Below are 7,447 nucleotides of genomic sequence, written 5' to 3'. Positions count from 1 at the left end.
ACTGAAACATTAATTAATTTGAGTTTGCCTCTTAGGAAAAATATAGGGGATGGATTTGAATCTATTAATGAATACATCTTATATTTTATTTGAAATATCTCTTAAAATGTGAATGTATTGCTAATCTGAGGAATATTAATTACTTACACATGACCTAAAAATTAAGGTTTCTAAGGGTTAAGAATTCTAAAATTTTGGTTTTGATATAATAGAGAAAACATGAGGCATGAAAACACATTTTGAAGGAGAAAGAAAGTGGTTTTTAAAGTTGGTTATTTCTGAAAGTTGTAAGGTTTCTAAAGAAAGATTTGTGAAAGTTATAGAGTGTTTGTAAAGAAAAATGTTGAAAAGAAGTTGAATAAATGACACAGGCCAGTAAGCCAGGATAAGTAGAATAGGGAAATTGAAATAGTTAAACAGCAATTTGGAACCATCTTGTAAATCCTATCGTACCTAAACCAAGGACACTTAAGAGTAAGTGATTTGCATTTTGCCTCCCTAAACAGAGAGTAAATAGCTTATATCAATGTACTCAGGGAGACTGATAGCAAAAATCCAATTAGTGTCATTTGCTGACCGCACCCAAGGACAAACGAAGTTAGAAAATAAACCTTATTTTGGTTAGTCTTTTTCTGAAGCAAAAGTTCTATAAATTATTATATGTTGTATTAATCATATATTAAAAAAGTAATCTTAGTTATGGGAACGGAAGTTTTACTAGCTTGTGTTTGTGTTTAATACCTTCTTGTCTCTTTGAATGCTACATAATCTTTTGGTAGATGGGTTTGACAACCTTCCTAGTGTTTAAATTTTAAGAAATGTTTTGTTTGTTTGTTTGTTTTTAACCTAGAGTTGGCTGTAGGTGATTTCAATAGGCTCTGGAATGACTCAAGATCTTCCTACAATGGAAACTAGGGACCAATTTCTTAAGAACTATGTACTGGGTATCTCTTCTACTTTAATCTCTCTCAGGTTCGAAGGCCTCCTGACCCAAGGCCCTCTTGAGTTTTCGGTTCGTCGCCATCAACCGTAATACTACGTTTGTTCTAATCAAGACTTGGAAGGGAAGCAAGTTGGATCCCTCCTGGGAAGGACCCTACCTGTCTTGCTTACCACAGAGACTGCTGTTTGGACTGCAGAGCGAGGTTGGACCCATCACACACGGTTAAGGGTGGACACACCTCAACTTGAACAGCCATACCAGGACATGTTAACTTGAAAGTGACGCTAAAAACTGTGAGCTGTCTTAATAATCATCATGTACTGAGCTCTATTTGCTTGAGGGCTCTGGCAAATTGCAGGGGCTTACAATGTGGGCTGGGGAAAGGTGTACAATCTGGATCATGCTTACCCAGTTAAGATATTGGCTATAGATAACTTGAATGACTTGGATATTTCAGCCTTTAAGTCAAAAGATTGGCTGGACTAGATTTAGGAGTAGATGTCACAGGACAAGATCCCCTAGGCCACTGCCAAGGAATAGATTTCATAGGACAAGATCCCCTACCAGTGGTCGGCAAACTGCGGCTCGAGAGCCACATGCGGCTCTTTGGCCCCTTGAGTGTGGCTCTTCCTAAGCCTTAGGAGTACCCTAATTAAGTTAATAACAATGTACCTACCTATATAGTTTAAGTTTTAAAAATTTGGCTCTCAAAAGAAATTTCAATCATTGTACTGTTGATATTTGGCTCTGTTGACTAATGAGTTTGCCGACCACGGCCCTAGGCCACTGCTACCACCATGTAAATAGAAATAGGATATAAGGGAACGAATGCCTGGGTGGAATGGATTAACTATTCTGTACGCGCCCTGAATAAAAGCGACTGTTAACACTTGCGCGGCAGGAAGGCTAGAGGCCCAAGTGGTCCCACTCCCATTCGGATGGACCTCAGACAGTAACGGGATGGAATGTGTGCCTGCCTTGTACCAGGAGGAGACCGCCTGGGAAACGCTTCCTATAAGACTCTGCCCTGTTGTTCCCATTCAACAGAGGTAAAGAGCAAGGACCCCCCAAAATGATCAGGCCCCGCCCTCCAAAGTAAACTATACCTCCTGCCTCTCAAGGGGGGGAACAGTGCTCGGAGTTTATGAGAAATGTATCTGGATGCGTAAATGGCCGAGTATCCTCAGAAGCCCATGGTGCTGCACTGTCGGTACCTGTGCTGATGTCTGGTGGTGTCATGGGGACCCTGACTTGGGCCTTGCCCAGCAGTTGGAGTGGACCGTGTGCTCTGATACAATGGCTATCTCTTTCACGTTGGCACATCCTAAACCTTTTTCAATGGACAGACAGACTAGGAAGAGGAGAGCGAGTCCGGGGGGCTCCTTTGATCCCCATATACACACAGATCCCATTGGGGTTCCAGGAGTGGCGCCAAGGAGTTTAAGGCTAGAAGTCAGATTGCCGCAGGGTTTGAGTCTGTCCTGTGCTGGTGGCCACTGTGAACAAGAATGTGGTGGATTGTATTTACTATCACCAGCAAAGGCTTGTTAACTACACTAGAGACGCAGCTAAAGGGAGAGTGAGCAGCTAGAGGCCAGCAGCAGGCTGCCTGGGAGAACAGGTTGGCCTTGGATCGGATTCTGGCAGGAGGAGGAGGAAGGTGTGTCATGTTGGGGCCAGTGCTGCTCATTCGTCCCTGACAACACGGCACACGGACCGTCGCTGAGCCTAAGGCACCGGCAGCTTTAGTGACGAGTGAGCGGGAGCCTGGGACCGAGGCTCCTTCTCCGATTCCCTGGAGCGATGGTTGGAAAGGGAAAGGGAGCGATGGTGTCCACCCTCACCCCTTTGATTGGGAGCTGCAGTGATGGGTGTCGCAGCATCCCGTGTGTGGGGGTCTTATCCAAGGGCTAATCGGAACCGCATTGACCCAACAGCAGTTAGTCTCCTCCTGGACACTGCAGAGCAGGAAAGTCAATGGATGTCAGCGAGTTTGAAGACAGAGTTTGAATAAAGAAAAGGGGGAATTGTGAGAATAAACTAGTCATCTTTTCTGTCAAAGAACAGCTTAGCAGCCGTCAGTTTGGCCCCATGACCTGCAGCTCCCTGGGGCCACCATCTTGAACGGCAAAGGCCAACCCCTCCCTTTGAATTAGCCAATCGTGAAAGACTGTGCGCCTGAGCTCCAGTCAGGAGGGAGGGACAGACCACGTGCGTCAGGATGAGAAGCCAGGGACCGCCTGCTCGGCTGTGCTCCAGCCGGAGGAACAAGCGTGCCTGCTGCCCGGCTCCCTGCGCTTGGCGTTCCACCAGGCCCCCTGGGTCGGGGGCGCGCCGACTTCTCACCCGGGTGGGCATCTGCAGAATCCTGCCCTTCTACACCAAGTACATGCTGAAATAATTCCAAACCTACAGAGAATTTTTACAAAAATTTATTTGAGCCAAGCAGAGAATATACCTAGAAGCAAGATCTCAACAGACTGAGATAAATGCTTCTGAGAATGAGTTTGCAGTTTCTTTTATGCATTGAAGTTGAAGGAGGGAAGGTAAGAAAGCTCACCTGAAGGTGGGAGAAAGCAGGAGAGGCATCAGCCTGCCTCTTTAGGGAGGAGTCTGAAAAGGGGCATGACAAAGGTGTGTTGACCTGGATGCAGAAAAACAGTGGGCAGGGCTTGCTTAAGAAAAAGATAAGCCTTTTACTGAAGAAGCGAGGCCTGGGTGTGACCACCCGCCATGGCCAGCCGTGCAGGACCAGCTGACCAGAGCCACAGAACCCCTTTCCCATCCAGTGCGGTTCTATGAGATGTGAGCATTAGGAGAATCTGACTGAAGGGGGGTATGTTGGCAACATTTGTTGTGAGTCTAAATGTTCAAAATAAAAGACTGGTGCTGGTGGGCAGTGTCAGGAGGGGACAGTCTACAGCAGTGATGGCGAACCTTTTGAGCTCGGCGTGTCAGCATTTTGAAAAACCCTAACTTAACTCTGGTGCCGTGTCACATATAGAAATTTTTGATATTTGCAACCATAGTAAAACAAAGACTTATATTTTTGATATTTATTTTATATATTTAAATAACATTTAACAAAGAAAAATCAACCAAAAAAATGAGTTCGCATGTCACCTCTGACACGCATGTCATGGGTTTGCCATCACTGGTCTACAGGATGGTAAATAACTTTCAATTCGAGTTTTTTTAAAATTTTTTTTATTGACTTCAGAGAGAGGAAGGGAGAGGGAAAGAGGGATAGAAACATCCATGATGAGAAAGAATCATCGACCAACTGCATCCTGCACACCCCCTCCTGGGGATCGAGCCCACAACCTGGCATGTGCCCTGACCAGAACTGAGCCGTGAACTCCTGGTTCTTGGTCGACGCTCCGCCACTGAGCCACACTGGCTGGGCTCAGTTCAAGTCTTTACGTGACCAATTGGCAGAATGTTGAGAATGTGCAGGCTTCATCCACTTCCCGGGGGAAGTGCAGAGGCTGGTGGGAGAGTCCGCGGGGAGCGTGGTGCAGAACGCAGACTGCATGAACTTGGTGGTGGTACAGGACTGTTACATTTGCTTCTGACACCTATTTGCAAGTTTGAAATGTTTTTAAATAAAAAATTTAAAGTACTATATATGCCACAAAATGCAAACAGTACCTAAGCACAGTGAAACAGAATCCTCTTTCCTTCCCCAGTCCTGCCCTCCCCCTCAGGGCGTCGCAGTTACCAAGTTTCAGTGCACATCAGGTATGGACAGACAAGTATGAGTGTATTGCTCATGGAGGCGGAAGTCAGGTGAGTCATGGAGACTGAGAGGCAGGAAGCTTCTTGCCGACACACCAAGGGGCCCTTTCCTGCTGTGCTGTGATTGGAAAAGAGAAGACAGATGTCTGGGTACCAGCAAACACAGTTTCATACCACAGGTTGCAACCTGTTAGTAGGTCATAAAATAAATTTGGTGTTTCATGATCATCATTTAAAAAAAAAAAGAGCCCTGGCCAGTGTTCCAAGTGGTTAGAGCATTGGCCACACGCACAAAAGGGTGGCAGGTTCAATTCTCAATCAAGGGCACACACCTGGGTTGCGGGTTTGTTCTCTGTCCCTGGATTGGAGCTAGTGCGGGAGGCAACCGGTGGATGTGTGTCTCTCACATTGATGTTTCACTCTCTATCCCTCTTCCACTCTCTCTGAAAAAGCAATGGGGAAAAATACCCTCAGGTGAGGATTAACAAAAAAAGAAAGAAAGAAATGGAATAGACAATGGCAAGAGTACAATCACCAGCAATAGGGGTGGTCTTGTGAAATCAATAAAAGTATTTTTTACAAAGCTTTGAGATGTAAACTGTATTTCTTACTGAGGGGTAAGTTTTTTTAAAAAAATGGTTTGAAAAATACTGAGTCGACCTGTCTGGTGTGGCTCACTTGGTTGGAGCGTCGTCCCATAACCCCAAAGGGTGACAGGTTTGATGCCTCTCAGGGCACGTTGGGGGTTCAATCCTGATCGGGTTGGGTAAGGGAGACAGCCAATTGATGTTTCTCTCTCTCTCTCTCTCTCTAAAATCAGTGAAAATGTATCCTCAGGTGAGGATTAAAATAAATAAACCCACGAATATTTTTTTAAAAAAATGAACACTGAGTCAAGCCACAACTGTCATAAGGCCCAGATGCCAAGACAGTTTGTCCCAGGCTGCAGGTGATGGGCGTGTCTGTCCCTGGGAGCCTCCAGGCAATATGCGTGCAGGCCTGACTTCCTTGAACTTTGTGTGAGGATTAGCTGGGGACCCTTCCACACCACATAGTGGAGGGCTCCCAGAGATGGTGTGGGACAAAACTGGATCCCCACGTTGCAGCCAGGGCCACTGCCCCAGAGCCCAGGCCAGCCAGTCACGCCCGAAAGGGCAGCGCCAGGGAGCTGGTGAGGAGGGCTCTCCTGCCAGCGGACAAACCCTGGGAAGCTTAGCAGGGCTGGAATGGCTTCCCAGGGTGGGAGTCCCCGCAGGCCACAGGCCCCCTCAGCCCAGGGTGTACTATCCCCAGGCAGAACTGCCTCCTGAACAGCTGGGCCCAAGCACCATCGGATTGCAGCAGGGGCCACGCAGTCTCACCTGCTCAGCTCTGCGCTGTCCTGAGAGGCTAGCATCAGCATGGGCACGCTTCACCAGTGAGCACTGACTTCCAAGAAACCTTTCTGTGAACACTGAGTTTACACACACACACACACACACACACACACACACACACACACACACACTATTGATTTCAGACAGGAAGGGAGAGAGACAGAAACATCAATGGCGAGAGAGAATCATGGATCGGCTGCCTCCTGCACACCCCTACTGGGGATCGAACCTGCAACCCAGACATGTGCCCCGTCCAGGAATCGAACCGTGACCTCCTGGTTCATAGGTCAACACTCAACCGCTGAGCCATGCCGACTGGGCTGAAATTTGAATTTTATACAATTTTCACTTACTACAAAATACTCATCGTTCAGTATTTTTCAACAATTAAAAAATGGAAAAACACTTTGTTAGACCGCCAGAGCAAGGACGGTGGGCCAGGCAAAGAAACTGCCCAGGGCAGGAAGCCCCGGGTGCCCAGCCAGGGGCAAAACTGGGGAACAAGAACCTTGCCCCCAGGGTGACCTATCCTCCCTAGCACATCGCTGGTCATGCGGTCTGCACCCCGATCTTTCATTTCGCTGGCCAGGTGGTGTAGACCCCTGACCTTTCCTCCCTGACGATAACAGCTAGGCCTCAGCTGCACTGACCCCTGCCCCGCTCCGACCAATCAGTGGAGTCCACGGCCCTAAAGAGCACGCCTTGAAGCTGATGGAAATTCTATAGAGACCCTCCCCTGAGACCTCCCCTAACATTCCCACCTGCAAGAGAGATAAGAACATTCAGGACAAAAGAACACACCAAAAACAAAAAAACCCGCTCAGGACAAAGGACCCCGTGGGAACTCTCCCTCCAAGGAGCACGGCCTTGTCATTCCCCCACAGGCACATACCCCCAACCTCTAAGGGACCCCAGGAGGCTTGTAACCCGGGGAGCAATGGGCAGCGGCAGCTCTTCCAAGGCTCATCCCTGAACCTGCCTCCAGGGCCCCCTTTTCTCTGTGCAGCCCTCCCCTTTGCTTGTCCCCATTTCCACCCCTTCCCTTAAATAAATTCAGTTTTCTCTGTATCTTCCCCTTAATTTTGCTGTGAACCTAAAACTGCTCTACAAAAGTAAGCTCTTCTTTTTTAAAAGATAGATAGATTATATATATATTACATGTAAGGCTTTTTAAAAGAAGACTGTAAATACAATAGCACTAATTAAACAGATATTACCAGTATTTAATAAAAATATCAATGACATTTTAATCCTATGGTACAGAGCATACTTTTACCTCTTTTTGTTTCCTTGCCTGCAAGCCTTTAAGAAATTCTTTCTTTCTTTCTTTCTTTCTTTCTTTCTTTCTTTCTTTCTTTCTTTCTTTCTTTCTTTCTTTCTTTCTTTCTTT

Source organism: Myotis brandtii, unplaced genomic scaffold (assembly GCF_000412655.1).
Source record: "Myotis brandtii unplaced genomic scaffold, ASM41265v1 scaffold600, whole genome shotgun sequence".
Taxonomy (NCBI): Eukaryota; Metazoa; Chordata; class Mammalia; order Chiroptera; family Vespertilionidae; genus Myotis; species Myotis brandtii.
The sequence above is the reverse complement of the archived record's forward strand: the minus strand, read 5'-3'. Positions refer to the sequence as shown.